The sequence below is a fragment of the Bos mutus genome, chromosome 3 (genome assembly GCF_027580195.1).
Source record: "Bos mutus isolate GX-2022 chromosome 3, NWIPB_WYAK_1.1, whole genome shotgun sequence".
In the NCBI taxonomy this organism is placed as follows: Eukaryota; Metazoa; Chordata; class Mammalia; order Artiodactyla; family Bovidae; genus Bos; species Bos mutus.
This window is the reverse complement of record NC_091619.1, coordinates 100,544,925-100,555,920: the sequence shown is the minus strand read 5'-3', so window position 1 is coordinate 100,555,920 and position 10,996 is coordinate 100,544,925. Positions and strand designations below refer to the sequence as shown.

General features: G+C 43.2%; 1 non-coding gene across 1 annotated transcript; it reads left to right on the top strand.

The window, feature by feature from the left end:
- The first annotated feature begins 1,369 nt into the window (after window positions 1–1,369).
- LOC102275070 (general transcription factor IIF subunit 2) lies at window positions 1,370–2,145 on the top strand. Its single transcript, XR_001351770.2, has one exon. It is a non-coding gene; the product is annotated as a general transcription factor IIF subunit 2 (transcript).
- Window positions 2,146–10,996: the final 8,851 nt, after the last annotated feature.

Genomic DNA, 10,996 nt, shown 5'->3' with positions numbered 1-10,996 from the left:
ATACCGTCCATGGAATTCTCCAGGCCAGAATACTGGAGTAGGTACCTTTCCCTTCTCCAGGGGATCTTCCCCACCCAGGGATGGAACCCAGGTCTCCCACGCTGCAGGTGGATTCTTTACCAACTGAGCTATCAGGGCAGCCAGAGGGTAGTGAGAGCAATTTGTTTTTCTTAAATTTTTTCATTTTTTATTTTTCAGCCACACCCGGGGCATGCAGCTCAAGCTGAAAAGTAAAATCCCAGTTCCCCAACCAGTGATCCAACCCACACACACCTTGCTTTGGAAGCATGGAGTCTTAACCACTGGAATGCCCCAGTGAGAGCAATTTTAATTCTGAGTGGAAGTGCTTGGTCAGGGACTGGGAATAACATGTCCCACAACTCCTCAAAATACCTGCATCTCCTGCCTTTTTAAAGACGCTGCAGCAAACTCTCTTCCCTTGAACCCACTCTAACTGGAGAATTAAAGAAAATGGGTTCAGTGGAGGAAATAAATCAAGAAGGTTCCCACCCTCAGGATTATGCTTTAGGAGATGTTTGGGGGAAAACCCATAACTGAATCAAGGTGATTGGATTTTCAGTCTGGTTGTTACCTAATCCCATCAAGGACTCCCTACCTGTAGCAATAAATAGGGCCATGCAGAGAAACTCTGTTCTCATTTCCAGGGAGAGGCAGCGTGGAGCCTGAGTGAGTCCCTGCTCAGTAGAGAGCACCCTCCCTGGCCAGCCTTGCTCGACACAGCTTTCTGCTGCCTGTGGTGAGTCTCAGCCTGGTGGAAGGGCCTTCCCTCCTGGCTTCCTTTTGTAAAATTATGCTCACTCTTTGCTCTCTCTGCCTCCCTCAAAGAAATAAACAAAATTATTAAACACCAACAGCAAGTGATAAACTCTACTTTCATGGTGTTTAGAGTCTGGAGTGGGGTAGAGATATAGGATAATATGATGAATATGTAAAAATATAAAGAATCTAGGATGTTTCATGTGCTCTGGAGAAATATAGAACAGGGGAGAGGGGAAGCTTGGTAGAGTAGGTGTTTAGGGATGACTGTGTCTTAAAAATTCCTACATTGGTAGATTGAAGCTCCTGTAATTTTAATTGCTGAAGTATTTCGTCTTCACCTTGTGCCACACAGTTATCAAACTCCCCACTTTTATGGTTTGCCATCTCCCCTTATTATGAATAATTTGACAATTGTACAATTGTTGGAATTGATAGCATAGCACTCTGTGGATTCTAAGACCCCATCTTTGAACATTTCTGAATGTGCGTGTATTTCCTGCTTCCTCTCTAGGCTTCTGGATTCCACCAGCTGGTTTTGGTGTCTCGCTTCCCCTGCATTCCTAACTCTGCACCCTCAGCTCAGGTGCCCATGGCTTCCGGAGGCAGCCGACTCAAGCCCCAGAGCATTCCACTCAACTTGGAGGGAATCCGACAGAACCAGCGGATGTGGCTGGTGAAGGTACCGAAGTACCTATCGCAGCAGTGGTCGGAAGCTCCTGGAAGCGGTGAAGTAGGGAAGCTGAAGATTGCCACAAATCAAGGGAAGTCGGAAATCTCCTTTACTCTGAATAAGGAACTTACAGACATTCGGGGTACAGATGGACAACCGGCCCCGGTCCACGCTCCCACGGAGCATCAGTTTCTCTTGCAGACAGACAGAGGGCAGGTCCTCACGGTGCTGACTGAGCATGAGCCAGATCAATTTTCCCTGCAAGGAACCGTGGTCCATCGCGCGGCGAATGCAGACCTGCTCCCAGTGAAAACTACATGAGGCTGAAGAGGATGCAAATAGAGGGGGCTTCCAAACCTGCCAGGACTGTACAGAAACTGGAGAAGGTGGTCACGACCAATTATAAACCTGTTGCCAATCATCAGTACAATATTGAATATGAGAAGAGAAAGAAAGAAACCGGAAAGAGAGTGAAGGCGGATAAAGACCAAGTGTTAACCTTGCTATTTGCTGCCTTTGAGAAACACCAGTATTATAACATAAAGGACTTGGTTGGCATCACTATGCAACCTGTGGTGTACCTGAAGGAAATCCTGAATGAAATTGGTGTTCGAAATGTAAAAGGACCCCACAAAAACACTTGGGAGCTGAAGGAAGAGTACAGGTGTTACCAGAGAGCAGCCAAGAGAGAGTGAGACAGCCCTTTGTCACGAAGGTGTCAATATGAGCTTGAAGATCTTCCAACACAAAAACTGGTGTGAGGCTGTGCTATTAGGGGGTAGGGAGGTTTAATATCTTTTTAAGTATTCACATTTAGATTGTAAAACAGGGAAATAAAATAGGCTGTAAATTGAGAAAATATTGTCTGAGGACTTCTCATCTTTGCTGCATCCATAAAGAGCTCAGCTCATCTAAGTCTAAAGAGACCTGGCATCAGAAACTGGGCGGGGGTGTGCAGGGGATGTGGCTAGGGGTGGAGGTGGGGGCTCTGCTGGGAGTGGGGATGCAGGCAAGCAAATTCAATCTTCTAAAATGACTGAAGGACAAAGTTGCTTCTGAAATGTTTAAGATATGGTCCCTTCGTATGTAGAAACATGAATGAAAAAATATTAAGGGTAAGTGGGTGAGATCATTAAAACTGCTAATTGACAGGTGAGGAGGATGGTGTCCGATGGAGTGGAAACAGGTTGTATTACAGGTCCTTTACTTACTTCAAGGAAGTCATATGTGGATTGTATTTTGTTTTTCTTAATGATAATTTGGGGTTTTATGGTTTGTCTGGTTGGTTGGTTTGGGGTTTTTTGTGGGTTTTTTTTTTTTTTGGTGGCTAAGCTGGGTCTTTGTCGTGGCCCTCGGGCTCTCTAGATGTGGACCTGAAGTTGCTCCACGGCATGTGGCATCTTAGTTCCCCAATCAGGGATCAAATCCACCTCTCCTGCACTGGAAGGCAGATTCTTAACTACTGGCCCACCAGGGAAGTCCCTGGATTGTATCTTAAGTTTGGATTCTTAATCATTGCCTGAAATATCTTTTTAAGAGATTGCACTCTGGCAGCAAGCACTGAAATGGAAACTGACAAGAGTAATAGCAACAGTAACAATAACAGTGGCTAACACTTATGCTTTTCCTGTCAGCTGGGTGCAGTGCTTAGGATTTGACATTATTAGTTTTTCTCTCTCAGCAGCTCCACGGGGGAGATGTGAAGTCTCTCTTCCATTCTCCCACCCCATCCTTCAAAGTCTTTGTAGGGAGGTGGGGTTGAGGAAGGGTTGGGGCTTTTTTTGCTTTTGTTTTTAAAAATGCCTGCATGTTGTCAGCCAGCGAAGTCAATGGCAGTGGAGAGAGAAGGAAGTCAAAGGAGTCCTTGACAGTGAACAGGGTGGGGTCTTGAGCACAGGTTGGGCTGGGGGTTGGGGGTTGGCAGGGATATTTTTAGTGGGCAGAGAGAAAAAAGAATATTAGTGAAGAAGCAGGTATGCTGGTAGATTTGGTGGCAGGAAGAAATAAATGGACATCCCTTTCTGGTGCCTCATTAGTTCAATAAAATATGATGCAAAGTCATTAAATGTGAGGGGGGGTGAGTGGAGATCGTAATAACGACTAATGCCCACTGAACACTTACTAGACTTCAGGGACTGTTCTAGGCACTTTGTTGGTGTCAACTCATTTAATCCTTATAACAATTCGGGGAAAGTAAATATATTTGGAGCCCATTCTTCAGATGAGGAAATAGGACACAGAGATGTTAAATAACTTGCCTGAGGTCACCTAGCTACTACATGGGCAGACAGACAGTGGGTTTGAACCCAGGCGACTCTGGTTCAATTCCTGGGTCAGGAAGATCCGCTGGAGAAGGGATAGGCTACCCACTCCAGTATTCTTGGGCTTCCCTTGTGGATCAGCTGGTAAAGAATCTGCCTGCAGTGCAGAAGACCTGGATTCGATCCCTGGGTTGGGAAGATCCCCTGGAGAAGGGAAAGGCTACCCACTCCAGTGTTCTGGGAGAATATAGCCCATGGGGTCGCAAAGAATTGGACTAGACTGAGCGACTTTCACTTTCTGCAACTTCAGACACCATTTCCCTGATTTTTGTGTTGTCTTGGAAGGCCAGCGGCATGCTGACTAGTGAACTGTGAATTTCTGGGTGGTATTGAGTGTTTTTTAAAGTGAAATGAGTTGTTAAAAATGAAGTTCTGACTTGGCAACAAGATAGAATAGACGTGAAACCAGCTGCCACAAGATACAGCAGATGTGAAACCCCAGGTGAGGGGGCAAATCGCCCTTTGGAGATCTACAAGAAAATGGTCTGACTCTTCTAGAACTCCTTGATTGAATCCTCAGCCAGACCAAGGAGCTCAAAAGGGAGCAGACAGTGAGAGGAAGAGCCTAGAGAAGGGAACTGTTTGGAGAAAAGTTGCTGATGATAAGGTGAGAAATTCCTCTTTCCATTTGGGTGGTCAGGTGAGAGGCTGCCAACTTGGAACCCAAGTCTATTGAAGAGGCTTCAAAGTGCTCATCAGGACAGCTTTGAGTCATGTTCCCTGAGCTGGAAGCAAAGAGGCCTGAGGACACTGGGAAAAGCTACAGCAGACTGTGGACGTGGAAATCTGGAGGCCAGAGGAGGGCTGTTTTGCTGCGTTGGTCAGGGCATTCTGCTGCACGGGGACCTATCTCATTCCTGGAATGTGCCCTGACAAGGGTTACACATGCTTCTTGTGGGCCAGGAGCTAGAGAGGGAGCTGGCGTGCTGTTTTCTCAGGTCCTGTCCAAGAGGGCTGTCTGGAAGGGGTGGAGAGACCTTGGCCAACAGAGGCTGAGAAATGGCATTTGATGACAGGGCTAAGGAGGGACTCATAAGCAGCCAGGGAGAGCAGAGGTGCCTTCCTCTGAGTCAGGCTTATGCAATGGGAAACCTCCAAATAACCATCACATAGCACAACCCATGAGAACACTGGCTTTCTTCCTTTACTAGAGCCAACCAAAGTGCCAAGTGGCACCAGAGGGCTTGAAACCATACCTCAAGGGTACCAGTTCACATACTGCTTTCCTTCCCCCTCTGGCCTTCCACTTTGGTGGGTCCCAAACCGTGGTTAATGAATAGGGGAGGAAATGAGTAGGAAGGGAGGAGGAGCAGAGTGATGAAGCTGTTCCCACGTGGGGAAGGTGGGAGGGCTCAACACTGAGCCGTGTCTGGATATTCTTATCACTGAGGCAAGACTGTTTGGGTTGACTTACATGACTGTAAAGCTATTTACTTCCTAAGAGAAGAAAAATGAGGGAAGGAGGTTACTCCAGAAATGAATGTTAAAAGGATGAAAGTGAAAGTTGCTCAGTCGTGTCTGACTCTTCGCGACCCCCTGGAATAGTCCATGGAATTCTCCCGGCCAGAATATTGGAGTGGGTAGCTGTTCCCTTCCAGGGGATCTTCCCAACCCAGGTCTCCTGCACTGCAGGCGGATCCTTTACCAGCTGAGCCACCAGGGAAGCCCAAATACTAAGGGTAAGAGAATGAGATCGTTGTGCATGTGCTAAGTCACTTCAGTCGTGTCCAGCTCTTTGCAACCTCATGGACTGTAGCCCGCCAGGCTTCTCTGTCCATGGGATTCTCCAGGCATGAATACTGGAGTGGGTTGCCATTTCCTTCTCCAGGGGATCTTCCTGACCCAGGGATCAAACCAGCATCTCTTTCATTAGCAGGTGGGTTCTTTACCACTAGCGCCACCTGGGAAGCCCGGCGTTAAAAGGATGATAAGAGACAAAAATACAATTAGTTTGATCATATCATGAGTGGTGTGTATTCAGAGTACCTGTCTAGTCAGGAGATTAATGTGAAGGCAGTCAGTGTTGTGTGACTTTATTCCAGCAACAATCAGCTCCTAAGTATAGGCCCAGAGTCAGAGTTGGGGTTATCAACGGTTTGGGGTTTTCTAGGTTAGTATGATGGATGGAGAGAGGGGAGAGTGTTGAAGCTGTCTGCAGATATCTATGATGATGGAAAAGTGGAAAGTGGAGATAGGAGGGGAGAGACAGAGAGTGGAAAGTAATGGGTCTCAGGTCCTAGGAGACCCCGGTGGGGTTGAAGAATTATTGGCCTGTAAGTACCAGAGAACATGAACTGGAAAGACAGGAGGTGGTGGTCAGTGATGTTAAGTAATTTCTGTGAAGTCATAAAGCCACCAAGAAGGGAAATGGCAGCCTTCCGTCATTTAGACTGGTAGTCCCCAACTCCTGCTCATTGTTTCTGTATTATTGGGAATGCTTGGAATAAATTTCCTTCTTCATAATATTCCCTCCTGGAAACTATGGTGTCAGCTTGAAAGACTGCTATATTTTCTGCCACAGTTTCCCCCTTGCTTTCTACAGTCTCTCTAGGAAATAGTTCTCAGATCCTCCCATACTCTCCCTTCCCTGAGTTTGGTCTCCCTCACTCCATGACTGAAACACTGAGTTTCTTACTATTATCTACTGCTACCACATACTTTCTATTAATAAATAATGTCTCTGCAAATTTTTTCACCTGAAACATCCAGCTTTATTTTATACCTGGTATAAAACAGATGATTCCCTATTCACTGCTTCAAGTCATAGACATCTACCTAATTTTCTAGGCCATCCACACTTTCTCCTGCTATTATGGAGAGCTTTCCAAGAAATCTGAGTTCCAGTTACTCATAGAAGATGAATAAAGGGAATCATGCTCTACATGATCTCATCAATGTCCTCAAAAATAACAATTCTTATTGAAGTTCTGGCATGCTCAGAGTGACGCATATAGTGCTGGCCAACCTGGGCCAGCTCCCAGAGAGGACAAGCATTTGCAGTCCACACAGAGGGGCCCATGGAGAAGAAATGAGCAGGCCAGCCTTTCCCATCAGATCACCTAGCACAGGACCTGCACTCACTCCTTAAATGAGTGAATGGCTTTCACTGCAGGAACATTTACTAAATCTATCCATCCAATTAGATGGCTAAGGACAAGTCAAGGTTGAATTTAAGTCAATTTGAATGGGTAAGGGAAGCTCTGGAAATTTAAAAACAAGTGAGGAAAGTGCCTTCAAGGATTTTGTGGCTAGAAGGTTAACAAAATTTGGAATGAGATGAGTATCAAGATCATACAAATTCATTTTGAGGATTGCAATTCATTTAACTAGAAAAATATGACTAAATTAAGTAAAGATTGGCTCTGTATCCCAATTGTTAGTGGAGAGGCACTAACAATTATATTCAGAACTGGTGGAGAGGGAGATTGAGAGGCTGGGAAAGAGGGCCAGCTACCTAGTTCTACCAAAGCTACCTTCTTTGCACCAAATTCCTCTACTTATACAGTTAAAAAAAGAACTAGTTTTATGTATAAATACAAAACAATAACATACATATAAATAATAAATATAAAATAAACACAAAATAGGGAGAATGACATTGAAACATGTAAAATATCATGTAAGAAATGAGTTGCCAGTCCAGGTTCGATGCACGATACTGGATGCTTGGGGCTAGTGCACTGGGATGACCCAGAGGGATGGTATGGGGAGGGAGGAGGGAGGAGGGTTCAGGATGGGGAACACATGTATACCTGTGGCGGATTCATTTTAATATTTGGCAAAACTAATACAATTATGTAAAGTTTAAAAAGAAAATAAAATTTAAAAAAATTAAAAAAAAATAAAATAAATAAAATAAACACAAAATAAAAACTTTATATATAAATTAAACAAGGTCCTACTGTATAGCACACAGTGGCACAGTCACTACCTTGTAATAGCTTATAATGGAAAAAGTCTGAAAAAGAATGTAAATATATATATCATATATATATATATAAAATCATATATATATATGATTGAATCACTTTGTTGTACACCAGAAACTACAACATTGTAAATTAACTATACTTCAATTTTAAAAAGAATTTATTCAATGCTTATTTTTGAGAGTCTTTGAAATAAGCAATGGTCCTCCTTTATTTTTCTTTATTGAGTTATAATCGACATATATGGTTATATTAGTTTCAGGTATACAGCATAACGATTCAATATTTGTATATATTATAAAATGATTATCACAAGACTACAAAATTTTTTTTCTTGTGATGAGAACTTTCAGGATTCATTCTCTTAGTAATTTTCAAATCTGCAGTACAGTGGATTATTAACTACAGTCGCCATGCTGTACCTGACTTACTTACTTTATACTGGAAGTTGTGCTTTTTGACCTCCTTTACGCATTTTGCCCCCTACACCTCTGGCAGCTACCAGTTTGTTCTCTCTGGCTATGAACTTGGTTTTTTATGTTGTTGTTTTGTTCTTTGGCCATACTGCACAGGAGGTGGCATCTTAGTTTCCTGATCTGGGACTGAACTCATGCCCCTTACAGTGGAAGCAGAGGCCTAACCACTGGACTGCCAGAGAATTCACAAGATTTCCTTCTTTTTATGGCTGAATAATATTCTGGTGTGTGTGTGTGCACACACATGCATGCTCATGCGTGCATCACATTTTCTTTATCTGTTTATCCAGGGAGGGACATTTAGGTTGCTTCCATATCTTGGCTATTATAAATAATGCTGCAATAAACATGGGGGTGTAGATATCTTTCTGAGTTAGCATTTTCCTTTTCCTCAGATAAATACCTAGAAGTGGAATTTCTGGATCATATGATAGCTCTATTTTTAATTTTTTGATGAAACTTCATACTGTTTTCCATAGTGGCTATACCAATTAAGCCTTGGTCAACCTTAATGTTTGAGCAAAAGAACTTGCAATCAGAATTCTGGATGGTGTAGGGCTACACCCAAGAAGCCCATCAAGGATTACCAGGAGCTACACTCTTAGAGATTATTTAGCAGCAGGGTAGCCCTGGCCTGAGAGATGCTACTCATTTCTAATTCTAAGGCTCAGTATTTAGGTAAAAGGCAGAAAAATAAATCAAAAGTAAAGAGGACCATTATAATCACTTGAGGGTAACATTTCCGAGATTTGGGAAATAAGGATGGTGGTAGAGGAGAAAAGTAACTCCCTAAATGCAATCTGATAGCCGTTCCAGGGCTTAGGCATTAATTTGAAAAGGCTTAACACAAACTGTGGTGTTGGAGAAGACTCTTGAGAGTCCCTTGGACTGCAAGGAGATCCAACTAGTCCATTCTAAAGGAGATCAGCCCTGGGATTTCTTTGGAAGGACTGATGCTAAAGCTGAAACTCCAGTACTTTGGCCACCTCATGCGAAGAGTTGACTCATTGGAAAAGACTCTGATGCTGGGAGGGATTGGGGCAGGAGGAGAAGGGGACGACAGAGGATGAGATGGCTGGATGGCATCACCGACTTGATGGATGTGAGTTTGAGTGAACTCCGGGAGTTGGTGATGGACAGGGAGGCCTGGCGTGCTGCGATTCATGGGGTTGCAAAGAGTCAGACATGACTGAGCGACTGAACTGAACTGAACACAAACCAAGACTTTAATGAAAATAACAATTTCCTATTTAAGAGGAAATCGTAATTGGGAGAAAGGTTTCATAAAGAAGTTGATTCAGCTGCTTATGGGTGAATTTGTCAAATATGCTTTGGTGTTCCAGAGACCCAGGTCAGCAGAAGGAATCAGAGAATGTAAAGGGAATAGTTTGTCCTTATTTCCCGTAACTGGTAACCTACAGACTGAGCATATTAGTTGCTTAATAGTAGATTATTAAAATAAAGGCTTAGGCTGCAAGGCTATATTGTACAGCATATATTTTATAATAAATATGAATGGAATATAACCTATAAAAATATTGAATCACTATGCTGTACACCTGAAACTATTATATAAATCAATTGTACTTCAATTAAAAATAATAATAAAGTTAAATATAACTCTCCTAAAAATAAACAAAATAAAATAACTGTTTATTTGTTAGGGTTCAATGGACCCTCCAAAAGAGTGACTCTCCTCTATCCCTGCCCCCAAATTTCTCACCTTTAGTCCCAGACAAGTTTGCTGACAAAGCACTTGGTGAGGAGGCTTCTCCTGACCTCCTGGCTTCTGGCTTGTTTCCTGAAGACACCTTATCCTCAACTGTTTGCTGATTTCAGGGACGCCAGGTGTTAAATGTCTTAAAATGTCATCAGAACAGGATGGACAGCACGGTAGCTCTGTCCTTGACAAACGCTCAATCTTCCTGATCTCTTTGCCCCTCCTCAGCCTGTTTTCTGAAGTAGACACCTGCTCCTTATTGAATTCCATGGACTGTCTCTGATAACGTATCAGAGCCCCATATAAAGGTTTCTATAGAGAGCCTGGGAGTGGGGGCTCGGAGCCTGTGGGCTCACTCACTCCTATGGTACCATGTCCGAAAAGGGGGTGTACATATTACTTACAGAGCAGAGTGTTCCAGAACCAGAAACATACTTTCAGTGAGGAACTGCTAAGTGAAAATTAATTTTTATATTCTTTAAACAGTACTTGTCCACATATTCGATTGGCTCTGAGTAAGGGCGATCAGAGATGGCTTTAACAACTCAAACTGCAGAGCTCTCTTCTTGTGCGGTTCCTTTACTCCTCTTAATCATGACCTCAGGAAACTGTCAGCATCAGGACCTTAACAGGATGTTCCAGACCCCACTTTGCCATGACTGAGACTCCGAATCAGCCAACTTCGAGGAAGCCCAGATTCCATTTAGAAAAGGACAATAAAGTACAGCAGTTCCAAAAACCTGGAACTTAGATGCTTAGTCAGGCCTTCTCACAGAAATGCTGAATCTCAGCCTCCAGGAGTGGTACCCAAGATAACTATATTTTTAACAAGCTGCAGTTGATTCTGATGCCCACGCACATTTGGAAATCACTGATACGGATTCAGATTAGGCTATAAATTGCATGTTTATACCATTCCATATGACCATTTACAGTAAATAAGCTGATGCCAGAGACAGCACAAATTATTTCAGTGACAGACTGAATTTATGCTGATGTTTCTAATTTAATCATCATTGCTCTAAGGACAACTTAACCAGTATCTTACTTAACTACAGAAATTTCTCAATCTGTCTTTTTCCATATATAATAGACTCATA